The 23,970-nt window shown below is 38.5% G+C and overlaps 1 protein-coding gene across 3 annotated transcripts in view; it reads left to right on the forward strand.

Moving 5' to 3' along the window:
• Positions 1–315: 315 nt before the first annotated feature.
• AFTPH (aftiphilin) overlaps positions 316–23,970 on the forward strand; it is a 63,877-nt gene continuing 40,222 nt past the window's right edge. For all 3 annotated transcript variants that reach the window (XM_082672290.1, XM_082672287.1, XM_082672289.1), the window contains exon 1: positions 316–572. The gene's annotated coding sequence lies outside the window, so the exon portion shown is untranslated. The remainder of the gene's footprint in view (positions 573–23,970) is intronic.

The raw sequence follows: 23,970 nt of genomic DNA on the forward strand, positions 1-23,970 counted from the left end.
CTCTCCCGGAGCGCTGCTTCAGGAGCCGCGGAGTGCGAGAGTACTTCTTCCCCCCTCACAGCTCGATGACTCGGAGGAAGTCAAGAAAAAGGGCAGCTTGCCCGCACCCAAAATGGCGGCCGGCGCTCTGAGCGACGGCGCCTGCGCAGGGGTAAGCGTGCTGTGACACTGATTCCCCCAGAGTGTCCTCCCCTCCACCCCCCCAGCACTCACCAGCGCCCGGCCCCGACCTAGCCACCTGCGCCCGGAAGTGACGTGTCGGCGGCAGCGGTTCTCCCGCTGCATGATGGGAGAGTGTGTGGAGTGGGCGGGGGGTCTCCGCGGAGGAGGAGGTGGAGGCGGCGGCGGCGGCGGCGGCGGCGGAAGAGGGCGGAGGGTAATGGGATGGGGGTCTCGCGGCAGCGCTGAAACTCCGGGTGGGCGTCCATGGCGCTGCTTCGCTGACAGTGCTGAGAGCAGCCTGCCTTCCGCTCTCACCAGCTCCGCGTCCGAATAACCGGTCCTTCTCCGGGGAGCCAGTTCCTCCTCGGGCCCCTGAGCCATGCCCATCGAGGCCGCCCCGGACGAGCCAGGTAAGCGCCACCGCTCCGTTCCCCCAGCCGCGCGGGGGAAAGAGGATGGGGGACCCGGCCCAACCCACCGGCCGGATCCTCGCCCGGGCCGGGGGCACCTGCCGCGGAGCTGGGGGCTGCGGGGACGGTGCCGGCTCTGCGGGCCTGCGTGCTCCGGGCTCTGTCCTCTTCCACGGCGGGTGCGGGGACGCCGGCGGCGGCGCCCGAAGCACACGGCCCCTCCTTGCCATCCCGGGCACCGGCCGGGGAAGTGAGAGCCTTTCCAACGTCCCCGGCCGCCACCGTCTTGCCCTACCCCGCAGCTTCCACCTGCCCAGAGCTCCGTACCGGCCGCTCCCTCCCGGGAGCTTGTTGAGAAGTTTGGGGCTTTGCTCCGGCTTCCTCTTTCTACCTCTCCCTCCCTCGTGACAGGTGTAAACACTGACTGCTTCGCCCAGGCCCTAGGCCAGCCTCGACCAGAATGTGATGCTTCCTAGGGTCTCTGAAGCAAGCGGATTTTGAGTCCTCCAACAGGCAGAGGAGACGGCACCAAAGGTCCATCATCCCTTCCTGAGAGGACCTTTTCTGCTTCCTTCTTGCACTCCTCAAGAAATAGTCTGCGTCCCCTCCCCAGACGGCGTGCGAAAAGTTGGACCATTATTCTTTTAAGTGTCCTGTTTGGCACGTGCTACGTCTTGCTTGGGCAGGGGACAGAGTATAGGGTGAACGGTGGTAGGATCCTTTCACCATTAGGAAAGTGCTGAGAATGACTAGGTTTTTCTCTTGTCGATTAATTCAAGTTACAACTTGGTTTCCCACTGAATCTTCTATTGGGGCCGAGGGAGGGACTAACCCATACATGGAAATATTTTACTAGGGAGCAAATGAAACAAAATCAGTAGTTCCGTTTCAAAGTTCTCACTTTAGGAGAAGAAAAGTAAAACTTTACTTTTGAACTTTAATCTTCCCTTTCACCAGCTACGTTTTAGTTTTTTTGGTAGGATGGGAGGGGGAGACAGTTTAATCCTTGATGTTACGTTTATTTGTTGCTTTCTGTTAACCTTTTAGACATGGATATATGCTGAACTCTAAGGGAAACAACTGTTTCAACGCTATTGCGTTGACATAATCTACACAGTTTCTCTACATTTTATATGCTTTGCCAACTTAAATATTGGCTTTTGTAGTACTCATTTTTAATTCTTTGCAGAAGTAGATGTGTTTAAACAAAGTATCTAAGGTAGTCTTCTAAATTTTGTCCACGATGATATTTCACATGTATTAAAACGCATATCCTGTGTAAAACATCTAGACAAGTAAATGTTACCTATTAAATGCTCATTAGATTAAATTCCTCTGTTTATGTATCATTATATTATTAATCTTCAAGGCATAGACACCTTTTTCTAGATATCTATTAAAGGCATAGATATTCACATAATATGTAGGACATTAAATTTTAGTGTTTTCTGGTCTTTTGACCTAGAGACTATTATAAAAATAATCCTATAATCAAAACAAAGAAAATGTATCCACAATTGCATTGATAAATTTTGCAGAATCCAATTGTCTACGAAAATCTTGTAATCTTGGTGAATACTATTTTAAAACATCATTTTAAACTTTAATTTTTTTCTACTTACAGTAAGTTAAAAACTTGTTCAGAAAAATAGTGAAATTTATCAAATAATGTTTTATTTTGTGTGAAATTCTAAAGTGCCTCCCTTAACAGTCTAAGAAGTCTTTGAATAGCATCTCATTGAAGGATTACCCTACCCCTTCTCTCCCAAGCCTACCCCCAAAAACTCATAAAAGGAGGACATTAAATTTTTAGGCATTTTTAAACAATCATACATTATTTAAATCAAACGTTGATATTCTGATTTAATTTTACCTACAATTTGTAAGTTAAAAAATACCCTTTTCTCTATGCTTAGCACTTTCAATTCCTCTTTAAGTAGGCTAGTGAATCTTTCCAGCCTGAAATTTATAAGTATTTCTAGTTTTTACACAATTTTGGAAATATCTGGTGTTATATGGAGTATATATACATTTCACTTTGATAATTAATCTTTTCTCAATCAGTATATATACACACGCATATATACACACACAATCACAGATTCGTTTGCAACTTTATATGATAGTTACTAACACTGATATACACTACTTCCTGTGAGCAAGATACTTTTCTTTCTTTTTTTTTTTTTTTTTGGCTGTGCCATGCGGCTTGCAGGATCTTAGTTCCCTGACCAAGGACTGAACCCAAGCCCTCGGCATTGAAAGCTCAGAGTCCTAACCACTGCATCGCCAGGGAATTCCCAGCAAGATACTTTTCTAAGTGATTTATATGCAATATATTAACTCATTTAGTCCTCACAACAACCCTGTAAGCTAGGAGGTGGTATCCCCACTTTTCAGAAAGGAAACTTAGGCACAGAGATGTTAAGTAAGAGCCAAGATATAATAATTTTATTTTTCACATTTATATACTCTTTATATAGTTTTTAAAACATGCCAATGCGATATATTTTATGGGAATTGTATAATAATGTGTAGCAAAAGTATGAAAACATGCATTGGAATGATAAATTCCAAATCAGTAAAAGTTACCTCTGGAGAACTGGAGAGGAATAAGGGATCTAGGAAGAGTCCATGGTTTTTCAGCCATAACTGTACTGTCTTTAAAATAAATCTGAAGCAGATTTGGTAAAGATTAAGATTTAACACAGCCAGGTGGTGTGCACTTGATCATTCACTGTATGTATTTTTCTAAGCTTTGTTGTATGCTTGAAATCATAATAAAATACAAAGTTCAGGTTTTTCATTTAAAAACAAAGGATCGGGGGCTTCCCTGGTGGCACAGTGGTTGAGAGTCCGCCTGCCGATGCAGGGGACACGGGTTCATGCCCCGGTCCAGGAAGATCCCACATGCCGCGGAGCGACTGGGCCCGTGAGCCATGGACGCTGAGCCTGCGCATCCGGAGCCTGTGCTCAGCAACGGGAGAGGCCACAACGGTGAGAGGCCCGCGTACCACACACACACAAAAAAGGATCATTCTTATCCTTCAGCAGTTTATATTTAAAAAGAGGACAGGAAGGAGTTAGTGTTATTTTGTGTTGATTTCCTTTATATAAGGAGCTTTTAATTGAAAATATTTGAATTAAGAATTGTTGCCCTCCCAGGGGTCCTCTGCAGTAACTTCCCTTGCCTGGGCTCTTCTCTAATTGCTGCCAACCATCTCAACAGCCCTGTATCACACTTCTAATTTCTATTTCTGCCCTTAGCCTAGGGTAGGACTTATAGGTCTGGATTAGATGTATTCCCTGGGAGAGAGAAAAGGAAGACACTATATGTGGGGAAGAAGCAGGGAAGTAAGGAGTTTTGGAAAAGTGAAAAAAGAGGAAAAATAGGAGATTTAAGACTCCATCCTATCACTCCTCAGTCACCACCACCCCTATTCCAAATAACTAACTTAAGTAAACTTTGCAGAGAAAAATTGCTAATAAATTAAAGGTTGTCTGTATGCTCAAAGCTTAATTTACAAGCACTATTTTGGTGAGTAGTTTCCAGAGGAAAATTAAGTAGTAAATTAGAATAAATTCACTGCATGTTCTATTTATGTAAATATTTACAATATGCCACAAACCATTTCAATTAAATATCTACTAACATCATGGTGTTTTCTTCCTTTCATTCATACAGCAGATACCTATTGAGCACTCACTATATGTCAGGCCCTGTTCTAGGTGCTAGGGTCACTGAAATGATCAAATTAAAAAAAAAAATAGCCCTTATAGAACTTCACTTTCTTGGCATTTGTGTATGTGTGTGTGCACATGCATGTTTGTGTATTGGAATCAGAAATTTAGAGTGTGAGAGGGCAGTGTTGTAGGGCTTCGTAAAAATTCTAATGTCTTTGGTTTTTTACTGTGTGAGATGGGAAGCTATTGCAGGGTTTTTGAGTAGAGATGTGACATAATCTGTCTTTTAAAAGGATCTGTCCCGGGGCTTCCCTGGTGGCGCAGTGGTTGAGCGTCCGCCTGCCAATGCAGGGGACACGGGTTCGTGCCCCGGTCCGCGAATATCCCACATGCCGCGGAGTGGCTAGGCCCGTGAGCCATGGACGCTGAGCCTGCGCGTCCGGAGCCTGTGCTCCGCAACGGGAGAGGCCACAACAGTCAGAGGCCTGCGTACCACAAAAAAAAAAAAAAAAAAAAAAGGATCTGTCTGTCTGCTGTACAGTAAGTAGATTATAGGAGTGCAAGAATGGAAGCAGGAAGATTTCATTAGGAGTTGGTGACTGATACAGCTAAATGATCATTTTGTAATGAATACAAATGTCAAATCTGTATGTAGTACGCCTGAAACTAACATAATATGTACATAAACTGTATTTCAATAAATAAATAATACATCAAAAGTTAAAAATAAATAGATGAGGGCTTCCCTGATGGCGCAGTGGTTGAGAGTCAGCCTCCCGATGCAGGGGACATGGGTTTGTGCTCCGGTCCGGGAAGATCCCACATGCTGTGGAGCGGCTGGGCCCGTGAGCCATTGCCGCTGAGCCTGCGCGTCCGGAGCCTGTGCTCCGCAACGGGAGAGGCCCCAACAGTGAGAGGCCCACGTAACGCAAAATAAATAAGTGAATGAATGAATGATAGTAGTGGCTTGAACCAAGATGGTAGCAATAGAGATGATGAGAAGTGGTAGGACAGTTACTAGAATTGGAACCTCTAAGATTTTCCCCATTGCTAAACTCAAAAAAACTCAATTGGAACCTCTGTAAGATTTTCCCCATTGCTAAACTCATTGCTAAACTCTAAGATTTTCCCCATTGCTAAACTCAAAAACTTCAGAGGTACATACTCCCTTCTGAAAAGTCAAGGCCCACACAGCCTACTTTCCCAGCATACTGCCTACTCGCTTCATATATCCTACATTCCAGCCAAACTCTATGATATGACTTCCTGCTCTTTGACAGTTGCCCCATGCTTTATCTTTAGTGCCTGCCGTTTCCTCTGTTAATTAAAATCCTTTGCATTTCAAATTCTCTTTCATAAAGTTTTTTTTTCTCATTTTCACCACTCTTTCCAGTCAAGTGAGATCTTTTTCTTAGAATCTTTAAAACCACCTTTTACTTTATTTGGTGTTTATATTCTGCCTTGTATTAATTACTTTTACTGTCTTCCTATATTGGTCCTCATAATTAATTATAAGTTTCTTTAAGGTTGTGGCTCCATTACTCAGTCCTACCCCTTATAGAACCTATCGTATGTAGCAGATGCTCAGTAAGGTGCGTGTGTGTGTGTGTATAGTTTAATTTTTAAAAAGTCATTACAGAAGCATACAGAAGCATTGTAGAAAATAGTCAATCAAAAAAAAAAATTACACTCCCATTACCCAGGAATCCCACTGTAAACAGTTCAGGGCATATCTTTCCACACATATATTTATGTACGTGTACTTTTTTACCAGAATGAAATCTTATCATACAGACTGTTTTGTAGGTTGTTTTGATTTAGTCAGTTAGACTCCCTTACCACTTCAAGAAATTTTCATCTAAACTAATATTCAAGACCATATTCAAATTCTTCCCCAGTTGACTCAAAAATGTCCCTTTACAGCTGACTTGGCCAAAACATTCACTCCATATTCTTCTGGTTATTAAAATTATGAAAGGGTAATATACTTTTACTATAGAAAATTTGGAAAATGTGGAAAGTGTAAAGAAAACTGGTATGCCTCTTAGTGCCAAATATCCATCTGTTTTAACACTTGGGACAGAGTAGCACTCAATAAATATATATATTTAAAGGAATAATAGAAAAATATGTCAGTCATCACACTACAAAAAGATAACTGTAAACATTTTGGTTTACATTTAGTTTTTTTCCCTATGGATATACGAGTGTCACACACACATACATGTATGAATGAATCATATTGTATCTCGGTGAACAGGTTTGTAGGTAATTTGGTTATTTCCATAGGACTGAGTCTTAGAAGTGGAGTTACTAAATCAAAGGGAAAACCAATTGCTTTCTAAGAGGTTGTAATAAAATCACTCCTACTAGCAATAGTCGAGAGCACCCATCTTCCTGTAATCTGCTCAGGTGATCAATAAATATGCAGTTTTTAAATTGTTTACCTGAATTTTTATTTTGAATTTGGGCTTTTCAGTAGCGTGGAATGTTTGCATAATTTAAAATTTTTTGAAGGGTTTAAACGTGAGACATATCCTTGTTGATAGAGGTTAAAATTGTTTAATGTCATGCTCTTTTAAAAATAGCTCTGATTCTATTTAAGTACAAGAAATAGGATATTATTTTCTAGAACTGTGTTGTGCAGTACGGAAGCCAGTGGCCACATGTGCCACTTGAAATAAAGCTAGTCCAAAGTAAGATGTGCATTAAGTATAAAATACCAGATTTCAAAAACTAATGTAAAATATAGATTTTACATTGATATCATGTTAAAATAATAATATTTTGGATACTTTGGGTTAAGTAAAATATATTAAATTAATTTCACCTCTTTTTAAATTGGCTACTGGGAAATTTTAAATTGTATGTGTGGCTTTATTGTATTTTGATTGGACAGTGCTACTCTAGAGTATGACATTTTTACCTATGGAAAAGAAACGCAAGATAACTTCATTGTTCTAGAAAGTAGTTAATAGTGTTCTTAAAGTTACTTCCTACATTTAAACCTGTCAGTGTGTTTTTTCCAGTATACTCAGTTTGCACATTTTTCAAATTATGTTTTTTATTACAAACTATAAGTTATTGCAGTTCTTATGCTCTGAAAGAAATATGTGTAGTAGGTTGGGGGAGGGTGTTAGGAAACTTACTTGAGGAATTGATACCTCTTCTAGGAATTGAAGCGTGTGTGGGCATGTTTTATGCAATAGGATTGTAGGTGCAAAGGCCTTGTGGCACAAAAGAATGTTATTGTCTGACTTTCAAAAACTGAAAGAAGGCCTAGTTTAGAGCATTGAAAACTATAGGGGAAGGGAGAAGGAATCTGTGTTGGAGAGATGGGAATGGCTTAGACTTTATTAAAGATTTTTTAAAAATCTTTATCATAAGCAGGGGATTGATGTGAACAGATTGACTTTTTTTTAAGTTTATTTGTTGTGATTGTTTATGAGATATATATATATATATATATATTTAATTTATTTATTTTTGGCTGCATTGGGTCTTCATTGCTGCACTCGGGCTTTCTCTAGTTGCAGTGAGCCCCGGGGGCTACTCTTCATTGCAGTGCACGGGCCCTTCATTGCGGTGGCTTCTCTTGTTGTGGAGCACGGGCTCTAGGCGCGCGGGCTTCAGTAGTGGCATGTGGGCCGGTAGTTGTGGCTTGCGGGCTCTAGAGCACAGGCTCAGTAGTTGTGGCACACAGGTTTAGTTGCTCCACGGCGTGTGGGATCTTCCTGGACCAGGGCTCAAACCCGTGTCCCCTGCAATGGCAGGCAGATTCCTAACCACTGAGCCACCAGGGAAGCCCAAATTGACTTTTTAAAAGATTACTTGGGTTGGGCATGATTGAATACTAATCAGGGAGACTAGTTTAGATGATGGAAGCTTACACCAGAATGGAGTCAGGAGAGTTGGAAAGAGGTACAGGTATTCCAAAGTTGAGAGATTCATGAGATAAAAATAATTCTTTAGAGATAGTGGAGGGTGGGGAGCTTTGTCAGGAATGGCTCTGAAGTTTCTGGCTTAGTGACTGGGTGGGTGGTGGTGCCATCTGCCCAGGGTTAGAGAGCCCTGGATGAGAACCAAGTTTGAGGAAGAAAAGCTTGGCTTCTGTTCTTCTTAAGCCCAGTTCCAGGTCTTTGAGGACCTCAAGTGGAGAGGACTGTAGAGAATTGGCTTGGCTGGACTGGGTTTCAGGTTTGAGGGCTGGGCTGCAGGGAGAAATCTGGGAGTCCTAGAATGTACTAATTAAACCTTAGGTGGATGAGATTGTTTGAGGGAGAGTTGAGTAAGAACAGAGCCTAGATGAAACCTGGAAGAACTTATGCTACTAATTTGAGTATGATCAGTACTTACAAGAAAATATCAGTTTGTTTTGAAGCCTACTTGTAAAAGTGAAAGTGAGGAGTAAGTTGGATCAAATAAGTTAAATACTTCTGTTTGACTTATATGTATTTGAATAGATAATCTAACACAATTCTTATTTATTTGGAAACATACCTTTTTCCTGCAATAGAAAACAAACTGGGCTTCCCTAACATCAAACAAGCTGGGAATATTTATGAATAAGTATTGGTATTTTTGCTACGTTAGTAGATCTAAGGAAAAATTATGTAATTATCTCCATAAATACTGAAAAGTCACTTTAAAAACCCATCTTCTGATTTTTTTAAACAAAGCAACTTAAAATAAGAATTATTAGAAAATTCTGTAATATGATAAAACATATATACCTCAAACCAAAAATCAGTACCTTAATTCAGTATCCTAATTAAGGGGAAATACTAGATTCCTGCTGTCACCACTACTACTAAATCTGGTATTGGAGGCATTAGCCAGCACAATCAATAAGGAAAAAGAGACATAAGAATTGGAAAGGAAAAGGTCAAACTACCCCAATTTGCTTATGATGTGATGGTATACTGTACAAGTAACAAGAGCTTTCAATTTTATAAACAGTACTCAGCAGTTAGAAAATAAGATAGATGAGCAGAAGAAAAAAAAAGGTAAAGTCCTTAACAATAAACTTAATAAATGTAAAAACCCTACATTGCTGTTTCAGTTTTATTAACAATTCTGTGTTTAGGTAATAGAAATCATTCTAAGTCATATCTTCTTATTCTTTAAATGCTGACTTTAAATGATACTTTTCAAAGTAAGACTTCTAGGAGTAGGATCTTTAATATTTGTATACATCTTAATGAGACCACAGTTTTTTAAATGGATGAAGTGAATAACATTCCTGCCTCACCCACCCTCCCAAGTGGACATTTTTGTTGTTGTTTTCTTCTTGGTCATTGCTTATGTTTTGTAGTATTTTCTGTTTTGCTGTGGTTTATCATCTCGCATAATAATTGTTTATTGTGTGCATGCAGAAATGTTGACCTGGAGTATTTGCAGATAAAACATGTCTGCTATAGCAACACTCAAAATCTGAAGCATTGATTAATTTTCTCTCTTAAAGCTTTCATTTTTAGTAGCTATTTATAAAAAGTAATGAACCTATCATTAAGAAATAACTTAACTCTCTCTCTCTTCTTTTTTTTTTTTTTTTTTGGCCATACGACACAGCTTGTGAGAATCTCAGTTCCCCCACCAGTGATCTAATCCGGGTCATGGCAGTGAAAGCCCGGAATCCTAACTACTAGGCCACCAGGGAACTCCCTAACTCTTTTTACATTGAATATTTTTAATAGCATCTTTGTTCCTTAAAAAAAAATTATACAAGAGATTCAAGTATCAAATTCGAATTTTCTCTTAGCTAAAGCCAAACAATATTTGACTATTCATTACTTTTTACTTGTAGTTAAATCGTGGTTTCTTCTTACTCCTTTGCATATTTCAGACTCCTCCCTCTATATCATAATGAGCCAGCAGATGATAGCATTCTGTCTCATTAAGTTTCAGAAGTTTACTTGAAGCACAGTCCAAGTGTTACACCTGAATAAAATGTACAGATTTTAATCAGATAACCAGTGACCTTGGTTTCTCGAGGTGGAGAAAAGTTTCTGTAGTTGCTGCTGTTCACATATTCATTTCTTAGTGTTCAGCTGCAAGTGAAACTGTGATTAATTTTTTAAACGTGGGGTTTTTTCCCCCAAGAATTCTATAACATTTATATAGATAATTATAAACGTTTCAAGGATTAGTGCAGTAATTTAAATTTGATCCTTTAAGGAACTTTTCCAATATTCATTTTTAAGAAAAGTACTAATTTATCGTGAACTCCTTGTTTTTGAAATCTTAAGAGAGTTAAATTTTGTAGTGATATTCTCATGTATGTGTACTGACAGAACTTTAAGAAATATTTGTACAATCAAATCACTGTAAGTAAGGGAAAACTTTTTGTAAGAAAAAGTACTATTTCATTGATTTACCTATATTAATGTGTTCAGCAGTGAAGTTTAGAGATGTTTATGTTATCCCCAGAGTTATAAAATCCAGTAATATTTATATTCTCTGGAAGCTTAACACAGTGGTTCTTAACCTTAGCTAACCATCAGAATTATCTTTGAAACTTTTTTTTTAAATACAGATATTCAGGCCCATCTATTCTATAAAAAAAAATACTTAATACAAAGCTAAGATTGAGACACATTGGTTTATAGCCTACTAAGAGGAGAAAAACATGGAAATAAATTTGATTCACTTTGTTAAATGTAATAAAAGAGATAGGTCTAAAGAAGAATTAATTCAGACATGCAACCTGACATAATGAAAAGAACACTGATTTTTTTAATGTTAGAGTCCTGCTGCATAACTCTTTGTGGGACCTTGAGCGGATTTTTTGACCTCTCTGAGCCTGTTCCTTTATCTAAAAATGGATGTTTGAGATTAAATTGGATAGTGTACGAATAAGTACATTGCACAGTTCCTATCACATAATAACTTGATAAATATTGGTGATATCACTTCACAGAAAAACTCTATGCCTGAGTAGGGTTTTGAAGGCTTAGTAAATGGGTTTTCTGGACAGATAAGAATAGTAAATTAGAAGAAGTGGCATATGTGACAACCTAGAGGTAACGTAGTGCCAGTGGAGAACCCAGGGGGTAGTGTTGTCTGGGTGGAGGAAAGAGGGAGTGTCTTAGCTCTATGGCTAAGATAAGGAGTTTCAAGTGGACTACAGGAATCCTGGCCAAAAATAATGAGGCCCTGAAATACGATATTGGTTTTGGGATATTAAATACAGTAAGAGTTGTTAAGGACTTAATTTGTGGTTCATTTAATTTGAGGGAGGGAGATGGCAAAGAGGGAACAGTCAGAGGTAACACTCAGATTTCCGGACTTAGAACTCAGAATATTATAAGAACAAGTGGTTTCTGTTTGTTCTTTGAGTAGAGGTTGACTTCAGTTTTGGAATTGGAGGATATGAGTTGTATTTGGGACATCCAGGTAGAGAGATTCAAAAAGGCAGTTGGGTAGGCAGAGGTTGGGCAGATAGATAGAGGTTTGGCCATAGTGAACATATAATTATCAAACAAAATGGGGAAGAGATAATATCAAACAAAATGGGGAGGAGATCTCTCAGGGATAAGAATATGAGGAAGCCAAGGCCTGGGGAACATGGACATTAATGAGGCAAGCAGAAGAAACACATCCACTGAAGGAGGAGAAAGAAAGGATATGATAGGTAGGAGGAGAATCAAGAGAGAATGCCTCTTCAGAAAGGCTTTTTCACTTAAAAATGTGTTTTAGACACCTTTCCCTATTAGCAATATAGCTTTATCTTTTTAAAAAATGGTTACAGTTTCTATTTACCCTGATTCCTTATTGATAGATATTTAAGTTGTTTTCAGTTGCTTCTTTAAAAACAAGCAATGCAGGAATTAACATTTTGTGGAAATATCTTCGCATACTTATATGAATGCATCTGTCGAATACATTCTTGCAGGTGAAATTGCTTAGTCAAAAGAATATGCATTATAAAATTTCTGATATATTATAAATTGCCTGGAATATGTGAACCAATATATACTCCCACCAGTAGTGTCTTTAATTTTATCTTTAAAGTGGCTTGCTTCCTAGATTGAGGGTAGTATGAATTTGAAAAATAAATAATATTTTTTATTTATTACTTTTATGTAAAATTCTGTAAAGAGAAAGAGAATACTTTGATTTTATCACATTACTTGGTTCATTCAAATAACATAATTTAAGAATGCATTTTGTCCTTGAATGCACCAGATTAAGGAGTTCTTTGTTTTAAAAGAAGCTCTGTTTCCTCTTCTTATATGCTGGAAGCAATAATTGGATTTAGAGGAAGTGGATCAGAAGGAAGGAGAATGATAATATTATTGTGAGGTGAATTAAACTTGAACAGAATTAATGGATGCAAACAGTTCTTGTCATTGTTGTAGACATAATGACATAACCAACACAAATTCTGTGCTAAGATTTTAGACAGAAATATTTTGATTTTTTTTTTCTTCTTATATAGACTTTAAGCAATGACCCCAAGACTGGAAAATGAGTTATTCTTATAAAGCTGATCATAGGAGAGTCAGTGCCTTAGAAAATACCCAGAAATACTGCAGAAGTTTTAAGTTGCCCTAAATTGTACTGCTTACATAATTTAAAGGTAAAGACTATGGACAAATTTCACAGCTTGTTTTTATTTTGTTTAATTACCTTACATTGTCCACAGTACCAGTATGGAACTACCCACTGCCTTTTCCTAACTTCAGTGATGTAAGCAATATTAGGGGGAAATTGAGGTTAATTTTGGTCATTTTCTCTAAACTCTTTAGTATCCTTTTTGTAAGACTTTTTTTTTTTTTTAACACTTTGAGTTATGACCTGTTTCTGGTTTGTAAAATCCACTATAGGGGATCATGACCAGCTTTTAAGAAAAAATGCAATAGAACTAAAAATATCAAGAGTACACAGTAAGAGTAAATACTGAAACTTTTTTTTTTCATGTATATATTTCTACTGTGAGTTACAGAGGGGAAACTTTTGAAAAATTCTGCTTTATACAATAGGCTAATTCTCAAGTCATTTGTAACCAAAGGTATAATAGTACATTGTAAATAATAAATGTTGTCTGTTTTTTGTTTTTTTTTCCCTTTTTACCCTTTAGTCTTTCTATCTCTTAGGAGAAAGTAAAACTTTAAACCAAGCAATAACACCACTAAAAGGTCAACTAGCTAGAAATTTGTTTGTAATGGGAATTCCTTCCATAGTTTCCATGAAGTTATCAGTACAGGTAGATCCACTTGTGGTAGTACCTGTATATCACACACACACACACACACACACGAGACACACACACACTCATGAGCACTGTTTTGGAATGTGTTTACATTTGATTTTTCAGATATACAAAGCTTTTGTTTTATGATAATTTACCCCAAGAATGCCATTTATGTTATTGTCTGTGGATAATTTATTTCTAAGCCTGGTTCATTGTCTGGTTTCCTTCTGTTACCTCATGTGTGTCTAGGTCATCTTCTTCTCAATTGATCGGTGGTCAGGGAACAAATTAAAGTAAAACTAATAGTACTTGGGAAAGACATCATTTGTGAGGTAAATCTTCTGTTACATAGGTCATAGTTTAAGGCCAAATTTGTGAGTTTTAGATTATCTAGGACATTGCTTTCTTTCTCATTAGCTCAGATAATTGAATTCTAACTGCATTTGGTTGCAGTTTTATAACTTTAGCTAGATGCTTTTTCCTCCAAAAGGTGAGTTGCTCTCATGGTAGGCGTTATGATACAGAGAGTAACACTGTCAGGAGAAGGGCAGCTGCCAAGAGCTTCACAAGGTGTACAGATTTTAGTTACAGACTAAAATGATGTGGGCTTTAGTTTTGAAAGCCCACAAAGTATGGGGGTTGGTTGGTTTGTTTTTCCCAGAATACCCTGGGCTCTTGAGGTTTAACTTACCGGTCTTGACCAGAATGCTAATTTAAAACTTTACAGCAAGAAATATCTTTCAAAGTATGTCAGCTGTTCATGTCAGCTGATTGCAAAATCTGTGGGAAGATTTACATGAAGTACTAAAGAAGGTTGCTGGGAGCAGAGAACAAGAGCAAGGGAAATTAGTTGACTGCCCAGAGTAGTATTACGCTCTGGTGACACTGGGTGACACTGGCTGACACCTCCACTTATGCGGAGAAACGGCCTCAGATTGAAGCAGATATTTATATTATTTGGTCTATTAAAAACACACGAACAGGGCTTCCCTGGTGGTGCAGTGGTTGAGAGTCCGCCTGCTGATGCAGGGAACACGGGTTCGTGCCCCGGTCTGGGAAGATCCCACATGCCGCGGAGCGGCTGGGCCTGTGAGCCATGGCCGCTGAGCCTGCGTGTCCAGAGCCTGTGCTCCGCAACGGGAGAGGCCACAACAGTGAGAGGCCCACGTGCCGCAAAACAACAACAACAACAAAAAAAACCCACACAAATTTTTGTCCTTTGGCTGTTTTTTTCCCATAGCTGCATGTGAGTACTGTTCCTCTCCACACATTCTTTCCTCAGACAGGTTGCAGCAAAATGATTGGATTTGTTTTCTTTCACATGTGTTGTATTTCAGACCACCCTCTCTCAGATCACACTTACTTACCTTGATTGAACTTAGGTATTTCCTAACTTCAGGTATTTCCTAACTTCTTTGGGTGAGCACGAGGAGACCAGAGCTAGGATTATGAGAAATCCAGCGAGGGCATGGAGGAGGTGGCAGCTCAAGAGGGTCGGTGGACCAAATGCCCCAGCAAGAACAAAAGTAGTGCATTCAGTTCCTGCTGTGAGCCAGGCCCTGAGGATGCAGTGGTCAACAAAAGAGGCCTGTGCCTGCACAACCTTTCTAGTCTTTTGAGCTCAAGTAAAGTCCCTCTTGGAAGAGCAGTTTCAGTGGAGTGGTAGGGTGAAGCCAGATGTGCTGGGCTGAGGAGTGAGTATAGGAGGTTAGGAAGTAGAGATAGCAAATAGACAGGGCCCTTTCAAGAAGCTTGGTGGTGAGGAGGAGGAGGTGAGCTAAAAGGGCACAGAAGGGAGGGATTTGTTTTGATTTACTCTGATTTGTTTGAGGGTGGAAGATTCTTGAACATTGACAGGCTGATGAGAAAGCATCAGTAGTAATAGAGAAATTCAAAAGAGGCCCCTGAGCAAGCAGTTGAGAAAGAAAACAGAAGGTCCAGGGATTATCTGTAGACAATACTGTGGATGTAAGCAAGGTTTTAGTGAAGGGGCATGAAATTGAAGTAGTTTCTGCTTTTAGATTCTATTTTCAATGTAAAGTTTCAGGGATATTAGGGTGGAAATTTAGCGTGGCTAATTTATTCTGCAGCTATGTAAGAGCAGAGGGTACTAGGAGAAAAAATGGTTTTCTGAGGGCTAATGCATCTGCCCTCATTGCTGCTTCTGTTTCATTGCCTTTTTATCAACAGTTATCCAGTGTCATTTATTCAATTTCAAGTTGAAGTACCTTCTGGGAAAAATAGCTAGTAAACTCTCAAATATGGTCAGTTGATATTACAAGTTAAAGGTAAAACAGTTTCTAATGTTTTTATTTATCTTCAAGTTTTACTGTGAAACTGTACAAATAAGTAAAATACCTTATGGATTTGCATAGAAGGTTAAAATATACAATGAAATAAAAGCTCTTTCTTAGGAATTTTTGAAAACCAGCTTCTGTAAAGTAATAACTTTTATTGCTGTTTAGCAGCATTCATTGAAGAGTGAGTATGTGCTGCTGCTCACATTGTCATTTACCTTATATATAGTATATTTGTACTTTTGTGACTCATCCTTATATTGAAACCAGGGAAGACATAATTTGGTTGTCACTTTTGGCAGTCTGGCCTTTTGAGGGTGGTCAACTTAGGTATAAAGATATTTTGCTGTTTATTTTCATTGTTTACCACGTTTTTACCACTATGTACATTAATATTGAAACAAATTCACTTCTTGGCATTTTTGTTGGTTATACTTTTTCTTTTTTTTTAGGTGGGGGCTGCATTGGGTCTTTGTTGCCGAGAGCAGGGGCTATTCTTTGTTATTGTGTGCGGGCTTCTCATTGCAGTGGCTTCTCTTGTTGCGGAGCACGGGCTCTAGGCGCGGCCTTCAGCAGTTGTGGCTCGCGGGCTCTAGAGTGCAGGCTCAGTAGTTGTGGCGCACGGGCTTTGTTGCTCCACAGCATGTGGGATCTTCCCGGACCCGGGTTCAAACCTGTGTCCCCTGCATTGCAGGAGGATTCTTAACCACTGCACCACCAGGGAAGCCTGATTATACTTTCTTCATCTTAGCTCGTAAGCACCTTTTTTTCTCCTTCCAAATTGTTGTGGAAGTTTCAGAAAACTTTTAGGGAAGATTCTTGTAATTCTAATATTGGATGTCAATTATTTCTGCGATAGGACATTCTTCAGATATTTTTATTAGCTTGTGACTGACTCACCACTTACTAGTTATACTACTGTGAGGAATTATTTAACCTCTTTAAGCTTTTATTTCTTCATCTGTAAAATGAAGATAATCATTCCTACCTCATACTATAGTGTGAGGAATAAATGAGATAATTCACAAGTGCTTTTCACATAGTATTGACACATAGTTAGCGCCCAATAAATATTAATATTGTTATTGATGGAAGCAGAGAATTAAAGTATGTGGAATATACTATTTATTTAAAAGATATTTTAAATAATATTGCATATTATTGATACAGTTGATGTCAGTGGTATCTTGGGTTTTTGTTTTTAAATTGTCAAGTTCTAAGAAATTCTGAAATCTGAAAAATGCTCAGCTTTGAGATTGTGGGAATGTGATTAAGTAGCCTTAAAGTTTGTAGCCTGTGTTGATGGGAGGATGATAGTCCTAAAAACAAACAACACCATCTTTCTCAATTCTTTACTAAAAAGCTTTTATTTTTAGGGGCTCTCTTTTTTTTGTTAGCTGTGAGTGAGCTAATATGCTGAGGACAAAGCACTCAAAAAGAGAAAAAATATTATCCTTTCGTAGATTCTAAATATTAGAGGCATGAAAACTTTTGTGACATCATATTCCAGTCATCTTTAGATGTATTGAAAACCAAAAAGTTAACTAAATTTAAATCTTCATATGGCTTAGAAGAAGGGCTTTCCCTTTTGTTTCTTTATGACAAGACGACTCTTAAGCAGGAATATGGGCAGGGCGGATTCATTTACAGTGCATTTTGATAGTGATAGTATCTTAAAACTCCCATGAGGATATTACAGTAAAGATTTGAATAATTTGAACTACTGCAGTAGCAGGCAACATTTGTAATGCAAATTGATGTTATTTGCTTATGTAATATTTTCATTCATTTTTCTAAAGAAAATACAGATTTTTTTTCATTCACCCAAATGATTTAACAAATGATTAATTATAAACCTCAAACATATTGTGGTAAAAGGTAGTGATTTTGTGATTTTGTGTGTCTGTGTATGTGTTTCATTAAATAAGCCTTGTTAGTGTGGTTTGTACTACCTAAGTCAGTAACATAACTTCAGATACAATTGTTTGTCTTTCTTCTCCCTTTTCTTACCACTAACCTTTCTGCTTGTGTTCTTCACCACCACCACCCACTTCTGTCCCAGTCCCTATAAAAATAAGTTTGGAGCGAAGGGTCCTTAGTAAAGCTGGATTGTATCATCTAGAAGTACTATCTGGCCTTGAAAGTTGATGTACACATTGATAAAGCTGGGCTGATGTCCTGTAAAAGATGGGAATTTCTCTCTGGTGGGTTTTTAGCTTCTCTGGAAGGAACTCTCGATGTTTGATTCTGGGAGAGTCCTAGAGGGCCTCTTAGAGACCCCACCACTATCACCAAATGTGAGCCCAGGGATCTTTGGGGTAGTTAACACTTTGTGTGGATGATGGAGGGTAGAGGGTTGGTCGAGGATTAACTCTCTCTTAGAGGAATATGTGGAATCCTAATCCAACCAGGCACCTTCTTAGAAGCTTTTCTTCTTGTGGTCGTTCCTCTAACTTGAAAGTATCCACAGCCGTATAATTCAGGGTACTACTGGTGAGACCTTCTGGGTTGCCTTGGCCTGTTCCACTTCAAAACCTCCATCTTTTAACAGACTACTATTGGTCCCTTGAGTTGGTTCAGAGGATACGGTCTCAGTCTTTTAACCTTGGGCATTGTTTCCTATTTTCTAGGGATTGGTTATAGAAATTAGAAGTAAAGTCAACTTCATGTATCTTTAATGTGGTTAGTAATAGTTTTCTTTAATGATTTATTCTTTCAGTGACCTATAAAAGTATATGCAGAGTCATGTGAATGTTTGTGCCAACTAAGCAAACACTGGCTTAGATTTTGTTAATGGTAGACTATGATTTGAGCCACAGACTTGGTGCAAGTTCAAATGTGATGATAGTTTATAACTTATTGACTGCATAGAATGTGCCAGGTACTTAAGGTCTGTTATCTTTAATACTCATAACAGTATTGAAAGGTAGGGCCTCCTAGCCCCTTTTTATAGATAGGAAACTGAAGCTCAGAGAGGGCAAACTAACAAACATAGTAAACGGGGAAACCAGAATCTGAACCTAGGATCTGCCAAACTCCAGATCCAACATCTTTCCCCCATACGATACTACCTCTTGAGGCATACATATATAGCCTTAAATCCCAGAATAAGGCAAGGTTAAACAAGCACTTTTTTTTTATAGAATGGTATATTTTTAACTCTGATCATATATTCATTCACTTGTAACATAGCTGCTGTTAATCTAAGTATGTTGATTTTCTGAGAAACACTTTTTGACGTATAGCATACACACAGCAAAGCACACAAACCGTAAGTGTACAATGGGGTGAATTTTTACAAAAGTATGTGCCTGTGTAACTACTACCCAGGTCAAGAGATAATAACATTATCTCTATTAGCATCCAACAGGCTCTTTTATGCCCCCTTCCATTCAGTACTCTACCCCCTCCCTATAAATAACCACTCTTCTGAATTACCACCATAGATTAGTTTTGCCTGTTTTGAAGTTCATAGAAATGGACTTATACGGTGTGTATTTTGTGTGTATTTATCTGGTTTCTTTTATACATTATGTCTGTGATAGTCATCCATGTTGTTGCATATAGTAATAGTTCTTTTCATTGCCGTGTTTGTCTATACCATGGTTTATCTTAACCATTCACCTGTTGATGGACATTTGGGTTATTTTCAGTTAAGTTGTCGTAAGTCTTGTGCATGTCTTTTAGTGCATATATTTATATGTGGGGTATAAACCTGGTATAGTTTTAGTAGATACTTCCAAAGAGAATCCCAGTTGGTCCACATCTTTGCCATCAGTGGCTATAGTTTAAATTGTTCTAATTTTAGCCATTCTGGTGGGTGGGTAGTTGTGTTTTGTGGTGTGTTTTTTTTGTTTGTTTCTTTATTTTGGCTGCATTGGGTCTTCATTGCTGCATGCAGGCTTTCTATAGTTGTGGCGAGTGGGGGGTTACTCTTCATTGTGGTGCACGGGCTTCTCATTGTGGTGGCTTCTCTCGTTGCAGAGCATGGGCTCTAGGCGTGCGGGCTTCAGTAGTTGCAGCCCGCAGGCTCAGTAGTTGCAACACATGGCCCCTAGGGTGCACAGGCTACAGTAGTTGCAGTGTGTAGGCTCAGTAGTTGCGGCATGCTGGCTCTAGGGCGCACGGGCTTCAGTAGTTGTGGCGTGTGGGCTCAGTAGTTGCAGCTCATAGACTGTAGCGTCCAGGCTCAGTAGTTGTGGCTCACGGGCCTAGTTGCTCTGCGGCATGTGGGATTTTCCCAGACCAGGGCTCAAACCCGTGTCCCCTGCATTGGCAGGTGGATTCTTAACCACTGTGCCACCAGGGAAGTCCTTCTTGTTGTGGTTTTAATGTGCATTTCCCTGACGACTTTTCAAATGCTTATTGACCATTTGGACATCCACCTTTGTGAAATACTCTTTTGTTTAAATATTTTGGCCATTTTTCTTTTAGGTCGTCTCACATTGATTTGTAGGAATTTTTTGCATATTCTGGATGTGAGGTCTTTGACAATTATATGTATTGCAGATATCTTCTTCCAGGCATTGGCTTGCTTTTTCGTTCTCTTAATGTTGTTCTTTTGATGGACAGAAGTTTTTAATCTTAAGTGCAATTTATCAGTTTTTTCTTACATGAGTAGTGCTTTCTGTTACTTGTTTAAAACATCTTGTCTTCCCTAAAGTCATGCAAATATTCTCTTAAATTATCTCCTAGAAGGTTGATTGTTTTTCCTTTCACATTGAGGCCTACAGTCTGTATGGAGCTAGCTTTTGGGTAAGATGTTAGGTAGAGTCAAAGACCTTTTCCCCAGTTGATCTAGCACCATTTGTTGTAAAGGTTGTTCTTCCCCCCCACACTGCATTGGCATTTTTGTTATCATGTGGCCATATAGCTTTAAACCGAGGCTTGGTACCTGGTAGGTTAAATCCTCCAATTTTGTCCTTCTTGAGAAACCATTTTGAAATGGCTTAGATAGTCTTAGATGATAGCCCAATCCCTCTTCATTCCTCTGCCTTGTCAAGCCCTCCCTGCCACTTAGCCCCAGAGCTTTCAGCCTAGAGACTCACCATCTTTTTTTTCTAAGACTATTTCAGACTTGAGGCTAGAACTCCTTAAGCAAATGTGGCTCCTTTTCTTGTGAGAGATTAATACTGAATCTCCTTCACTCATTATATCCCCTGTCACCTTGGCTGCTACTCTGGCACAGGGCTGCTCTGACTACCTTTAGGACTACCATTACTACTCAGTCATGAGAGCCTTGTGTATACTATGACTTGAATCTTTTCTGGATATCCCCATTACTTGTTTACTCTCCTCTAACAGGTCTTGGAATAAGCAGACAAAAAAATGGCAGGTTGAGCACACCCCCTTCCCCGCAGAGACACACACACACACACACACACACACACACACACACACACACGTACAAGTGCTTGTTCAGGTTGTAAAGAAACTGGATGATTGATTAGGACTCCTTGTGTGTGGTGTAAGTAGTTCATTAAGGATGAAGAAACATTTATTGAGGTGGTTGTGTGCCAGACACTGTATTAAAGTAGCTCATCTATCTTTTTTTCTTTTCTCTGTTAAGTAGAAATATCTACTTTAAAATCCATATTTTCCTGTGGTTAAAAAAAAAAAGTTAGGTTTGTCTAAGTCAGACTTAATATGTAAATTCATTATACAAATAATACTTCAGTTAACAAATGAACAAATAGACTTCAGTTAACAAATTTTACTGAATTGCCCTGGGCACAGAAGAATTTTCTGAAAAATTTCAGGCCTCCTTCACACTGGCTGGTTGGCATTCTTGGCTGAAACTCGTGAGCAGTGGCACTCTCTTAGGTTTCTGAAGGGTGAGTTGGGCCAGAGCCAAGACCTGCTGAAGGGGAATGTGCAGCCCACGTTCTTCCCATCGATAGGTGACACAGGTTTGAGGAATGTGGAAATGTTCGTAGTCTGGGGGGCTGATAGAGCCTGTTGCACCTAAGAGAAAGAGAGTACCTTGCCAGGGTGTGACAGGAAGAAAAACTACTTTGTGTTGTTGGATTGGTTACAAAGTTCCTGATTTCAGATCTTTATATTTGCCTTAACATCTGAGTTTGAAATAAGCCTTGAAATAATAAAATATTTTATTTTTCAAACAATAAAAAGTTTTAGAAAAAGCAATAGATTAACCATGAACAGATTCTACTTAAACATCACAGATGGTTCTTTAAAATATAGTATTATGAGAATATAAAATGATACAGCACTCTAGAAAATAGTTTGGCAGTTTTTACAGAACTAAACATGCACTAACTTAGGACCCAGTGATTATACTCTTGGGCATTTATCCCAGAGAAATAAGAACTTATGTTCACACAAAAACCTGTACGTAAATGCTCTTAGCATCTTTATTTTAAATACTATTTAAATATACTATTAGTGTATATATTATTAATGTAGTATATATACTATTTATAATAGTAAAGTATAGGAAATAACCCATATGTCCTTCTGTTGGTCAGTGGTTGAACAAACTGGTATATCTGTACAGTGGAATACTACTCAACGATAAAAATAATTGGCCTACCGATGCACGTAATAACCATACATTGGACCTTAAGGGCATTGTATTGAGTGAAAAAAGTCAACCTCAAAAGGGTACATGCTGTATGATTCCATTTACATAACATTCTTGAAATGATAAAACTATGGATATGGAGAACAGATTAGTGGTTGCCCAGGGACAGGAATGAGGTAGGGGAGTTGGGGCAATTCTGTTTCTTGATAGTGGTAGTTTCATAGGTCTGTACGTGGGATAAAATTGAACTATACACAAACACAGATGAATGCAAGTGTTTTGGGTTTTTTTTAATGGTGAAAACTGAGTAAGGTCTGTAGTCTAGTTGATAGTAATACCAACATTTCCAGTTTTGCTATTGTACTAGAGCTATTTGAGATGTCACCATTAGGAGGAACTGGGTGAAGGGTGTACAGACTTTACTATTTTTGCAACTCTGTTCATCTATTATTATTTCAAACTAAAAAGTTTTAAAAATAAGGTATGTTGTACACTCACATTCATGGCAGCGTTATTCACAATAGCCAAAAGGTGGAAGCGACCTATCCGTCTGTCGACAGATGTTAGTATGTACATACCATGGAATAATATTCAGCCTTAAAAAGGATGAAATTCTGACTCATGCTACAACGTGTATGAACCTTAAGGATATTATGCTAAGTGAAACAAGCCAGTCACAAAAGGACAAATACTGTATGATTCCACTTATATGGTTAAAATGGTAAATTTTATGTTATGCTTATCTTGCCACAATTTTTAATAAAGCATTATTATTGTATAAGTAACACATTTTTTATAAAGTAGGCATATTTTAAATGCAAACATAAATCTCCTGGAATGCTTTTAATCTTTTTCATTTTGCAGTGATCACAAACTTATAAATAAGTTGCAGTTTCAGTACAAATAAGATTTTTTTCCAGAACAATTTGAGACTGTTGCCAACCTGATGCCCCATCTCTTTCAAGTATTTTAGAGTGTATACCAAGGACATTCTCTTATATAACCACAATACTACCATCAAAATCATGAAATTAGCATCAATGTATTGCTGCTGTCTAATTCTTGGGCTCTTCAAGTTTCACGGTCATCCCAATAATGACCTTTATAACAATGGGAGCCAGTTGAGAAACAAGTGTTATATTTACTTGTCATTTCTCTTCAGTCATCTTCAGTCTGGAACAGTTTTCCAATTTCTTCATAACTTTCATGACATTGATCAATACTTTTGAAGATTATAGGCCAGTTGTTTTGTAGACTCTCTCTCAATTTGAATTTGTCTGAAGTTTCCTCATGAATTTATTCAGGCTATGTATTTTTGGCAGCAATATTCCAGAAGTGAGTCTGTGTCCTCATTGCATCTTGTCAGGTGATGCATGATTTCGATATTCCCATTACTAGTGATGTTCACTTTGATCACTTAAGTGTCAGGCTTCACCACGGTAAAGTTAACACTTGTTCCCTTTGTAATTAAGTATGTTGTAGGGATATTTTGAAACTATGCAGTAACTTGTTCCTCATCTAACTTTCAGTTTATTTCACTTATATGTTTATATCCATGAGGACTGATAGTTTATTATTTTATTTAGTGAATTATAATCTATCATCATCTTTATTTTGATGCTCAATTTGTCCCTGATTTAAACAGCAGTAACCCCTTCAAGCTGGTTTTTGTGTCCT

This window comes from Grampus griseus (genome assembly GCF_964374135.1).
Source record: "Grampus griseus genome assembly, chromosome: 15".
NCBI lineage: Eukaryota > Metazoa > Chordata > Mammalia > Artiodactyla > Delphinidae > Grampus > Grampus griseus.